The sequence below is a fragment of the Lepidochelys olivacea genome (genome assembly GCF_965140295.1).
Source record: "Lepidochelys olivacea isolate rLepOli2 genome assembly, chromosome: 13".
NCBI lineage: Eukaryota > Metazoa > Chordata > Testudines > Cheloniidae > Lepidochelys > Lepidochelys olivacea.
The window spans coordinates 36,886,229-36,898,906 of record NC_140423.1 but is presented as its reverse complement, the minus strand read 5'-3'; the positions used below and the strand labels follow the sequence as shown (position 1 = coordinate 36,898,906).

Here is a 12,678-nt window from a genome sequence, read left to right as displayed (position 1 = left end):
ACAATTATCCCTCCTGGCCTTGAAATCTCTGGGGCTGGGTATCTAGGTGCAGAGAAGCCCCAGAGCATTTCTTACACCAGTGGTAGGGCTGAGCAGTGTTAGCCACTTCCCCAGCCAGGCTGGGTGGGCACCATAGCCAAGGAGACCCCTGCCCCCGACGCGGGCGTGTCTGTGACCTGAGTTTTCCTCAGTGGGCATCTCTGCCCCTGGCCCATCCCAGGTAGGGGTTTCCGGGCAACAGCGTACGTGTCCCTGTGGTTGCCAGGTCCTGCCCTCTCCTCCCTCTGCCTGGTCCATATACCCCCCAGGGCTCAGGCAGAGGCTCCGTGCCCTGCCTGGATGGCTCTGATGATGCAGCTCTTGATCCTGATCCTGTTCCCTGCAGCCTTTCTCCTGATCCCCGGGGCCTAGGCTGGTGATTGCTGGGGGGAAGGGGGTTGGGGCCTGTGCGGAGCAGGACCTTGACCCAGCAGGGGGATCTGTGAGCAGCTGTGAGGGTCTCCCCGCAATCCTGCTGGGGCCAAGGGGCTATAGTGAACCCTTCAGCCTCTCCTGAGTGTGGATGGGGCTCTCAGAGCAGCCCAAGAGGTTGGGTGGCCTATTCCCACCCCCAGGCTCCTTTGGGACCCCACTGCCAATCCATGTCCCAGACAGGGAGCCCGGCTATGGGGCTAAGGCACAGGCCTGGAACCCAAGAAATTTGGGACCTGTTTCCAGCTCAGGCCAGGCTCCCTGTGGGGACCTTGGGCTGTTCCCTGGGTCTGGGATTTTCATGCAGTGCTGATAGGAACCGAGCACCCAAATCCCTTGGTAGGTCTAGAAATAATCTCACTGGTCCTCAGTTTCCCCATCTGTACAATGAAAAGATTATGCATGTGTCTGTCTGAACTGGACACTGTTTGGGGCAGGGATTGGGGGTCTGTGCAAAGCCCGGCACAAGGGGGTCTTGATCTTGGCTGGGATCTGCACAGCACCTGGTATAATGGGGGCCTGGATCTCAGCCTAGGTGCCACCCTAATGTAACTAACAGCAGTGTGTTAAAGGTGGGATATTCCAAACAACCCACCCACCTGGGTGGAGACTTCTTCAGAGCTGATCACAAAACGTTTTTTATTTTTCCATGGGAAAAACCATCAAAAGTGTTTCTTTTACAATGACCAAAACCTGAAAGTTCTCACCTAAATATTACCCACAGCTGGAGAGAAAGAATCAGTTGCACCATAATAATTCAGACAGGTTTGAGACGAGGCTTTCTGAGAACAAATACTATTAGTAAAACCTACAGTTTTCCATTGGACCAAATGTCTGGCAGGTCAGTCTTGGACCAGCCCTGGTTGGTCACTGTGGACTAATGGAGAAGGAGAAGCATCCACAGGAGACCTTTCAGTTTCCTTCTGGGGGCTGTCTGGCCTCATCTGGGGTGACCTTGATCGCTAATGCCATTACCTCAAGGCAGTGCGATTACTGACCAACTCCCAGTGTGTTTGGTACCGATTCCCCACCCAGCGAGAGATAAACTTCAGATTTACCTTCCGGCCCCATGGGGTGTCTGTGAGGGAGAGCGGAGCAGGGGGCAGGGTTCCAGGCACAGGGATCCCCCAAGGGGTGGGGGGTTGAGGTTGTGGGGACTCCCCTTCGGGATGGGGAACTTGATCCCAGCCCGGCACAGGGAGATGATGGGTTTTTTATATGAACCTGGTCTCCCCACAGGTGAGATCATCGGGGGCTGGGAAGCCAAGCCCCACTCCAGACGCTACATGGCCTATCTGGAAATACAAGATGGGCAGGTTAAAAAAAAATGTGGCGGATTCCTGGTGAAGACAAACTTCGTGCTGACGGCCGCTCACTGCCAGGGAGAGTAAGCGCCTCTGTGCTGGGGATGTCGGGGCAGGTCGGGGTTAGCGGGTGATGGGGGAGCCGGGAGCTCTGGCGCTGTCGTAGGTTGCAGGGAAGGAGCAGTTAGTGTGACAGGCTGGGAGAGCAGAGCCCAGTGGTCTGATCTGCTCAGGGGCCGTTGCAGTGTCTCTAGGGGCCTCTGCAAACCATGGCCAGATCCCGCCCTGGGTAAATCAAGCTGGGGCCTGGCCCAGTGCCCAGATCAGGGCAGGGAGGGGCTCACAGCCCCAGGACAGCTCTGCAGGGCTCCGGGATGGGGGGAGCTGGGCATAGACCCCACTGTCTGGATCTAGCTGGGGTGGGGTCACTGGCCTGGACAGGAGCTGAGAGCGAGGTGCTGCGAGGACAACGAGGAGTGAAGCAGCTCAGGGGAACCGCACGAGGGGCTGGTGCAGACACAGGCTAGGACCACATTGCCACTGGGCAGGAACCCTCTTGAGGGGAAAGGCCCCTTGTGCCATTTCCTAGCCTTCTGCGCCAGCCAGTCCCCAGCCCGGGGCCAGATCGCAGTGGGCAATGTATACAGTGGTGTGTATATATATACACTTTGCACGCTGGCAGATGAGTCCAAGATCTTGGCCTGAGAGCCCCAGGCTGCCCTGTCCCCTCCATATCACTGTTCATGAGTGAGACCCACATGTGCCCATCCGTCACCTCATGTACACTCCTGCCCCTAACGCCCCATGTATTGCTCTTGACTTCTACAGCAAGATCACTGTCAAGTTGGGAGCCCATAACATTAGTGAACAGGAATGGAGCCAACAGAATATCCCTGTGCACCACCAGATCCCCCACCAGCAATATGACAAGAAGACCCTTAACAATGACATCATGCTCCTGCAGGTATCATCCACTTCCCATCACCCCGCCCCCAGTGACTTCACATGAACGCACTAGACACATCTCTATTTTCCTCTGTTGGGACGTGTTGGTCCCTTTCAGCTCCACTCCCTGGGCTGATCTGGTTCCCTGTTTTCCCTCACTTCCATGGCAGCTGTCATACAACGCAAAGCTGAATAACTGGGTGCGTCTCATCCCCCTGCCAAATGCCAAGTCCAGGGTGAGGCCAGGATCCATGTGCAGAGTGGCTGGATGGGGTTGGACTGGCAGGAACTCAAGAACTGATACCCTCCATGAGGTGGGCCTCGAGGTCATGACTGACAACATGTGTCAGTGGAACCATAGATACAACCCCTCAGCAATGCTGTGTGTGGGGAAGCCCGGCCTGGGGAAATTACCTTATCGGGTAAGTATCCTGCTGACCTGGAGGCTCCTTGGTTCCAGGAGGTCACTGCTGGGAGGGAATGGGGAGGTGTTTTCCAGGGCTAAATATCTAATTTCACAGTGATCCTCTACTAACCTAGCCCCACTCAGGAGATGGAGTGTTGATGCAGACATCAGGCTGGCCCAGAGGGTGAAGCGATAGTGAGACCAGCTCAGCACAGCTCCTACTAGCTTGGCAAAGATCTTTTATTACACACGGCTATTGATGTTCTTTCATTTCAAACCCCGGCCACTACAACCCAATTCAACTCTACCTCAAACTCAACCCCCCTCCCCAACAAAATCCTTCCCAACTGTTCTACAAACTGAACCCCCAACACAACACTACCCCAAATTCAATCCCTTTCCCAAACAACCCTACCCCAAACTCAAACCCCACCCTATGCAACACTATCTCAAACTGAACCCCCCCAACACAAACCTACCAACTCCACCCCAAACTCAACTGCCTCCAACACAACCCTTCCAACCCTACCCCAAATTCAAACCCCACCCAACACAGTCCAACCCAACACTATCCAAAACTCAAACACCCAGCACAACTGTACCCAACCCTTCCTCAAACTCCACCCAACACAATCCTACCCAACTCTAACAAACTTAACCTGTCCTGCACAACTGTCCCCAACTCCAACTCTTCCCAATACTACCCAATCTCTACTAAATTTAACCACTGTCCTATCCAGCTCTACCCTGTTCTACTAAACTCTACCCAAACTCATCCCTACCCACATCCACCCAATTCAAACCCTACCCAATTCTACCCAACCCAAATTCAACTCTACCAAACTCTGCCTAACCCTACTAGTGCCAAATATTGAAACCTCCCCTACTCTGGTGCAATCAGATCTGCAGATGAACAGTCATGCTACAGATATGCAAGATGTAATTGTGGTTATTCTTAATCCCAGGGTGATTCTGGTGGCCCCTTGGTATGTGAGGGAGAGGCCCAGGGCATCGCTTCATACGTTGACAAGCATTTGTGTGAGCCAAGCGCGTTTACAAGACTCTCCACCTTCATTCCCTGGATCCAGAACATTCTGCAGAAACAGCATTAAAGGAGATACCTATTTTCCTGGCTCTTTGCATGGCTAGACCAGCCATGGGCTAATTAGGCTTTGCATGTGAAATGCAGATTATCTTCATTAGTTTTAGAAAAATGCTATAAATTGATTGGTCTCAAAATGGATTGGGGGTGGGGGAAGGAGTTCATAGATGTTGGGATAAAACCCCTGTGTGTCTCTATGAGTTTTTGAAATATCCTATGGGATTCTAGAGCAGGGATCAGATTCCCTCTATTAAACCCTATAGGATGGTGCCAGAAAAACCATATAGAAAGACTGGTATTGGAGCCAGCACCCCATAGAGGGAAAAGGTGATATCCTCTTGCATCAATTTCTCTTAGAGAGAGAGACAAGCTTTGAGCTTACACAGAGCTCTTCTTTACATCCGAAAAGGTTCTCTATGTGTCACAGCTCAATGCAAGGTGGAAACAGATTGTTTAACATAAGACGTTAACACATATTTCAAGGGACCATTCAAGCTGAAGTAGCCTGTTAACACCTCTCCAGTCACAGGGGGAGAAAGAGGGTGGGAAAGGTGTGGGGAAGGAGTTTTGGTGGGCTACAGATTGTTGTAATAAGCTATAAATCCAGTGTATCTATTCACTTAATGTTTTTTGAGTGTCTAGCAAAGTTATGAATTTAAGCTCCCAGGCTCACTTTTTTGCAAGTGTTGTGCAGGTTTCCTTTGAGGATGAGGACTGAGAGGTCAGCTATGGAGTGATCATTTTGTGAAAAGTGTTCAACCCCAGGTGATAAGATGTTTTTGTCTTTCATAATTTTTCTGTGTGAGTTCATTCAAGGGTGGTTGTCTCATTTCACCCATCTAGTTGTTATTGGGGCATTTAGTGCACTGGATAAGGTATGCCACATGTTTTGATGGGTATGCGTAGGACCCATGTATCTAGAAAGATGCGTTGTGGGGAGGGGGTGTTTGTCATCATAACAGTGGAGATAGGTCTGCAAGTTTTGCATCTTTTGTTCTGGCAGGGTCTGATACTACTTTGAGTTGGTGGGTCCTGGTCTGGGCAAAGCTTGCTTCTGATGAAGAGCAAGGAGAGAAATATGTACTAAATACTTATGCTAAACAATCTGTTCAACCTTGTACTTAGCTAGGACACCCTGAGAACCTTTCCCAGACCTGAAGAGCTCTGTGTAAGCTCAAAAGCTTGTCTCTCTCACCAACAAAAGTTGATCCAATAAAAGATATCACCTCACAGATCTTGTTGCCTTTTGATCAGATTACAACTTTGACTGATAAAGGTAACAGTGTTGATGCTATATACTTATAATTCTTTAAGTCATCAGACTTGGTACTGCACATGTTGATTAGAAAACTAGAACTACGTAAAATTACCATGGCCCACATAATATAGGTTAAAAGCTGGCTAAATGATAGATCTCAAAATGTAATTGTAAATGTGGAATCATCACCAAATGGATGTGTTTCTTGTGGGCTCAGGGATCCATTCTTGTCCTATGCAATTTACCATTGTTATCAATGCCCTGGAAGAAAACTTAAAATCAGTACTGATAATGTTTGCCGATGACTCAAAAATTGGGGGAGTGATAAATAATGCAGAGGACAAGTCACCAACACAGAGTGATCTGGATTGTTTGGTAAGCTGGGAGCAAGCAAACAATATGCATTTTAATATAGCTAAATGTCAATGTATCCATCGAGGAACAAAGAATATTGGCCAGATTTACAGACTGTCTCCTGGGAAGTAAGGACTCCGCAAAAGATTTGGGGGCCAAGATGAACATGAGCTCCCAGTGCAATACTGTGGCCAAGAGAGCTAGTGTGATCTTGGGATGCATCAACAGGGGAATCTCGAGTCGGAGCACAGAGGTTATTTTACCTTAGGATTTGGTCCTGGTGCGACTGTCGCTGGAACCCTGTGCGCAGATCAGGGGCCCACAATTCAAGAAAGGTGCTGATAAATTGGAGAGGGATCAGAAAAGAGCCATGAGAATGATTAAAGGATAAGAAAACCTGCCTTCGAGTGATAGACTCAAGAAGCTCCATCTATTTAGCTTAACAAAGAAAAGGTTAAGGGGTGATGTGATTGCAGTCTATAAGTACCTACATGAGGAACAAATATTTAATAATGGCTTCTTCAGTCCAGCAGAAAAAGGTCGAACACTTATAGGAAATGTTGTATCTTGCCGTATTACTTTTCCATCAGATGTCTGGGTAGTTAAAGTCCCCTCCTCTCCATCTGCCCTCTTTACTTGTTAATTTCACATGGTGGTTTGTGGCCTCTGGAATCAGCACAGAGTTTTATGAAATCCCATCCCTGTGAGTGTTTCCTTCCCTCCTGGATCTCTGTCATCCAGGCAAGGGGAGCCCCAGCCACTCAGAGGTTGAACCTGGCAGTCTGAACTGTCTGTCAAACCAGGGCAGAAGGAACAACAAATTACTAGGATCCAGCTACTCTATTTGCATCTGCCTGTGCTGTCACATTGGGGAATGTGAGACGGGGCTTTTCCCATCTGGGTACTGGCTGCTGGGGACTGGCTGGCTCAGGGGTCAGGGAATGGGATACAAAAGCTCAGTTAATGCTGCAGCATCTGAGCTGAGGCCTGGAATCTGGTCTGGGTTCCCAAGTTCAGAGCAAACACTTTCAATGTTATAAAGCAAATCTTACATGTTTCCCATAGCCTGGAACATAGGCGCCGACTTCCTCTCTAGCCGGGGGATGCTCAACACCCCCCGCTTCTGCCCCAGGTCCCGCCCCCACTCCACCCCTTACCCTAAGCCCCTGCCCCACCTCTTCCCACCCCTGCTCTGCCACCACCCTGCCTCTTTCCAGCACTTCCTTCCCGTATGTTGCGAAACAGATGTTTGCAGCAGGTGCTGGGAGGGAGGGGGAGAAGTTGATCAGCAGGGCTGGCGGTGGGCGAGAGGTGCTGGGGGGAGGGAGGAGAGGGAGAAGCTTGGCTGCTGATGGGTGCTAGGGTGCCTGGATGTCCTGATTTTGTAGGGACAGTCCCAATATTTGGGGCTTTGTCTTATATAGGTGCCTATTACCCCCCCCCCTTCTGAACGTTTCACATTTGCTGTCTGGTCACCCTAGTGGGTGCTGAGCACCCACTAATTTTTCTCTGTGGCTGCTTCATCCCCGGAGCACCCACGGAGTCAGCGCCTATGGCCCAGAATACAGACGTTGCACAGGAGGTTAATGCAGGCAGCAACTTCCAAGCATTGCACAGAGTCTGAACACTAAATGGGTTTTTGTAAGACTCATCCCTATTTTGAGTGAAAAGCAAACACACAGGTCAACAGGTTTCTTCTCTAGCTACGAGTCTGTTAGTTCTTAGCTAATGCCATCTGCCTAGGCCTGCCAGCATCACACCGTGTAGTCCATCACTGGGTAGCCAGGGAGGGCTCACAGCTCTCTCCCATGTGAACTGGGCTGTCACCAAGCCATGTGATTCCCTGGATATCTGCTGTGACAGCTGCAAAGTCCTCCTGCCTGCACTTTCACCGGCATTCATACAGGAAGGGGAAGACCCAGCTGCAGTTATATGCAGGCTCTCTGACCAGCCCCTGCCTGGGAAGGCTACTCCCAGCGCCACAGGCATCCACTCCCTCTGTACAAAGCAAGCTCATAAAATTCTCCCCCTCCCTCAATGTGGAAAGGAATATGAAACAGCCTTTTTCCCCTGAGTTATGATTCCACTTCTCTCCAACTCATTGGTTTAGATAAAGGAAATGTTTATTAACTACAAAAGATAGATTTTAAGTGATAGCAAACAGATCAAAGCAGATTCCTTAGCAAATAAGCAAAAACCACAAACTAAACTTAATATGCTAAATAGATTGGATATGAATAGCAGATTCTCACCCTAAGAGAGGATATAAGCAGGCTGCAGATTCTTAAGGGGTCAGCTGCACTTGCTTTACAGCTTGGAATCCCCAGGTGTTTCATTCACAGGCTAAAAATCCCATTAGCCCGGGTCCAGTACTTCCCCCAGTTCAGTCTTTGTCCCTCAGGTGTTTCCAGGTGTCTTTTTGAGTAGGGAGCAAAGAACACCCAATGATGTCAATCTCCTGCCTTATATAGCTTTTGCATATGGCGGGAACCCTTTGTTCTCAAAGTTGGGTTCCCAGACCAGTCTGTGGAAAAAGACAGACATCCCAAGATGGAGTCTAAAGACATGTGGTCTCATCACATGTTTTTGCAGAGTCATAGCAGCCATTATTTGGAGGCTGTCTATAGCATTCTCAGGGAGGCTCCCCAGGTGGGAGAAAAGCTTCTCCTAAGGCCCATTGCTTTTTTTTCTCCTAATGGTCCATCGCCCCGAACAGGCCCTTCCCCACCCACTGTCTAGACTGGAAACATCATGTCTAGTTGGCGTTACCCAGGTGTAACTACATTTGAAATACAAATCATAGAATAGAATATCATAGAATATCAGGGTTGGACGGGACCTTAGGAGGCCATCTAGTCCACCCCCCGGCTCAAAGCAGGACCAATCCCCAATTAAATCATCCCAGCCAGGGCTTTGTCAAGCCTGACTTTAAAAACTTCTAAGGAAGGAGATTCCACCACCACCTCCCTAGGTAACCCATTCCAGTGCTTCACCACCCTCTTAGTGAAAAAGTTTTTCCTAATATCTAACCTAAACCTCCCCCACTGCAACTTGAGACCATTACTCCCCATTCTGTCATCTGGTACCACTGGGAACAGTCTAGATCCATCCTCTTTGAAACCCCCTTTCAGGTAGTTGAAAGCAGCTATCAAATCCCTCCTCATTCTTCTTGGAGGGGAGGGATAGCTCAGTGGTTTGAGGTTTAGCCTGCTAAACCCAGGATTGTGAGTTCAATCCCTGAGGGGGCCATTTAGGGACATGGGGCAAAAATTGGGGATTGGTCCTGCTTTGAGCCAGGGGGTTGGACTAGATGACTTCCTGAGGTCCCTTCCAACCCTGATATTCTATGATGATTCTGCAGACTAAATAATCTCAGTTCCCTCAGCCTCTCCTCATAAATCATGTGCTCCAGTCCCCTAATCATTTTTGTTGCCCTTTGCTGGACTCTTTCCAGTTTTTCCCCACATCCTTCTTGTAGTGTGGGGCCCAAAACTGGACACAGTACTCCAGATGAGGCCTCACCCATGCCAAATAGATGGGAATGATCACGTCCCTCGATCTGCTGGCAATGCCCCTACTTATACAGCCCAAAATATCATTAGCCTTCTTGGCAACAAGGGCACACTGTTGACTTATATCCAGCTTCTCATCCATTGTAACCCCTAGGTCCTTTTCTGCAGAACTGCTGCCTAGCCGCTCGGTCCCTAGTCTGTAGCGGTGCATGGGATTCTTCCATCCTAAGTGCAGGACTCTGCACTTGTCCTTGTTTAACCTCATCAGATTTCTTTTGGCCCAATCCTCCAATTTGTCTAGGTCCCTCTGAATCCTATCCCTACCTTCCAGGGTATCATCTGCAAACTTGCTGAGGGTGCAATCCACACCATCCTCCAGATCGTTAATGAAGATATTGAACAATATATAGTCAATATTAATAACTTCAGATACAAAAATGATACATGCATACAAATAGGATAATCATATTCAGCAAATCATAACATTTGCTATGACACCTCACATGTCATGTCTTGCATAAAATACTTCATAACTATTATGGCAGAGCTCCAAACTTGTCCCCGTGGGTCCCACTCTTCCAGGCAGTTTATGCTAGCTTCAGAGGCTCACTGCAACCCTCCACGTAGCTCTTCTCTCTCTAGGGCCAGGGATACAGTCTCCTGAGCCCTCTTCATCATAAGCCAGCAAGGAGTTTGGTGAGAGAACTCCCACAGTTTCTGTTGCTTCTACAGCCTCATACCAAAACAGTTTAGCCTCCTGTCCTGAGAGGGGCCTGTCCTCCCTTCTCAGGACATGTATCTGTAGCGGTGGGTTGGGGGGAAACCCAGGCCCGCCCTCTCCTCTGGGTTCCGGCTCAGGGACACTAATGGTAGCAGCTATTAGCAGCCAACCTTCACTGCTAGAGTTGCTATATTTCCCTGGGCCACTTCCCCACAGCTCTCCTGCTTCTCCCTGATCAGACATGAGGGTGTCTTCATTAACCAGCCCTCCAGCTGCATTTCCTCTTCCCAGCTCTTCTCTGCCTGAGGCGGAGTGAGCCCTTTTATAGTGTCAGAGGGGCCTTAGAGTCAGGTGATCACATTAGCTTAATGGTCTCACCTGACTCTTTGCAGGTTAATTGAAGTCAAGTGTTCTCATTATCCCGTGCTCTGGTCAGTCAGGGAACAGAAAACTGCTAATCCAGTGGCTAGAAACTCTGCCTCGGACTCTCTCCTATAGTCCTTTGGCCTGAAGGGAGGAGGGAGACTGCTGGGGCTGCTAGGCCCTTGCTACTGCTACTCCTCTAGCTACTCCCCTGGCTGGGCCAGGCACCACCCCCATCCCTCTCTGCTACCTGGTTGTTGGCTGGCTGCTAGACACTGCCCCCCCCAGTGGCTGCTACTGCTCCTGTTGCAGCCCCTTGGGGTGGGGGGGCTGCTGGCCTGCTCCCCAGAGGAGGGGAGTGAGGGTCCCCTGCTCCAGCCCCAGTTGCTGCGGACACCACCATCACCCCCGCCATCTGAGAGGGGTCCTTTCTGCATGCCTGGACACCAGACTGCCACCTGGAGCTACTGCTGTGGTTGCTGCTGAGGAGCTGCTGAACCCGAAGGAGGAGGAGGAGAAGACCATCTGCTGCGGGGGAAGCGCACAGGGACTCCGCAGACCACTGGGGAGGGGGCTTTCAAAGACCGAGTAGCTTTTGAACTGTGCTCTTGTGGTGGGGAGTTTTGACTGTGGGGACACAGGGGGTGTGGCGTGGAGCCTGCCCCGCTGGTCCATCCGTGTGTCCCCCTTTGCCCCCCCACCACTGTCATCGCTGCCCCCTCCACCACCCCCAGTGGACACTTACCATCTGCCTCAGCTCCGGCCTCTGGGACTCCGCTGCTCACCTGGCTGGCCGCGCCCTGATTCCACCATTTGGGCCTGAAGCAGCAGCCAGCCCAAACTGACTTTTTTGTGCAAGTGGGCACATGTACCCCCCCCCAGCTTTGCCTCTTACTACCTGCCCCTTGCAGCCTTTTGCCCCCCCTTTGCCCCAGCTTCAGTTTATTTGCCTGCCCTGCCCTTTTCCCTCTGCAGTTTTTATTTGTTTGCCCCGCCCCAGCCTCTGAAGCTAGCCCCTTGGTTCCCTGTCCTGCCTCCAGCCTGGTTCTTCCCCCTCCCCCTGCGGTTCCTCTGCTCTGATTAGCCCCTCACTCCGTGCGCCCATGCCCCCTCCCATGCGCTTGTGCCCCTCTCCATTTTAGTTTGAACCCCTTTTCACTGCAGCCCTCCATGCTGTTGTATTCCCCACTCCCCTAGTGCAGCTAGAGGATTTGGAATCCCACCCCGTGTCAGTGACTGACCCCTAGCCCTTGATTGCCCCCCCGTCCAGCCCACCCCTTTTGGCGCCCTCCTCCCCTGCCTGTAGCCTAGTGGGGAGGGGTGGTCGACCTGCTTCCCCTTTCCCCTCCTCCTTCTGGTGATTTCCCCTCCCACCCTGCTCATTATGGTGGGGGACAAGGCGAGTGGGGCCCCTTCGGCAGACCCCACCGCCCCTCCCCTGCCTGCTGCCCTGTCACCCCCCTGAGCCTCTACCTCCACCGCCATGGCCAAACCACCTGCTAATACCCCCACTGGGGCACCGGCGGTGGTGGACGCCGGGGTGACCTCCGCTGCTGCCACGTCCCTCACCCCTCCGACTCTGGGGAAGCCCCTGCAGCCGGCGGGAAGGGCTAAGGTAAGAAGAAGGGGAAGGGCCCCACTAAAAAGACCAAGCCCTCCATGGCAGGGGCTGCCCCCCACTGGCCACAGCATCCCTCCCTGCTGTTCCCTCCACCAGCTCTGCGAGTGCCCCTCCCTCACCTGCAGGGCATACCCCCCGCCTGCTGCTAAGTCATCTCTCCCAGCCACCATCTCTGCTACCATCTATAGTGGCCAGGACCCCTTCCCCACCTTGACCAGGAAACACGGCGTCTGTTGCCTCCTGGTGCCCACCTCTCCCCATGGGGAGACTTACCTGTGAGCGTTGGCTAGGGTGGTGGGGCCCACCACCATCATGGCGGCCTCTAAAATGTACGGCAAGGTTGTCTTGTTCCTGGTATTGGAGGCTGCCGCCCAGGAGGCGGTGGAGAAGGGCCTGGTGGTGTTGGGCATGTTCATTCCCCTGGAGCCGCTAGAGGACCTGGGCATCCGACTGGTCCTGACGTCCGTCCCTCCCTTTCTTCCCAATGCCGCCCTGTTACCTGCCCTCTCCACCCTGGGAAAACCCATCTCCATGGTCAGCCCTCTCCCACTGGGCTGCAAAGACCCCGCCCTCCGTCATGTCCTCTCGTTTTGCCGGCAGGTGCAGCTTCCACCACCACCG

General features: G+C 51.8%; 1 pseudogene across 1 annotated transcript; it reads left to right on the top strand.

Annotated features, from left to right (window-relative positions):
- Nucleotides 1-339: 339 nt before the first annotated feature.
- Nucleotides 340-4,238, top strand: LOC311529914 (granzyme B-like; annotated as a pseudogene). Its single transcript has 4 exons — nt 340-411; nt 1,711-1,858; nt 2,604-2,739; nt 4,092-4,238. The product of its transcript is annotated as a granzyme B-like (transcript).
- The last annotated feature ends 8,440 nt before the right edge of the window (nt 4,239-12,678 follow it).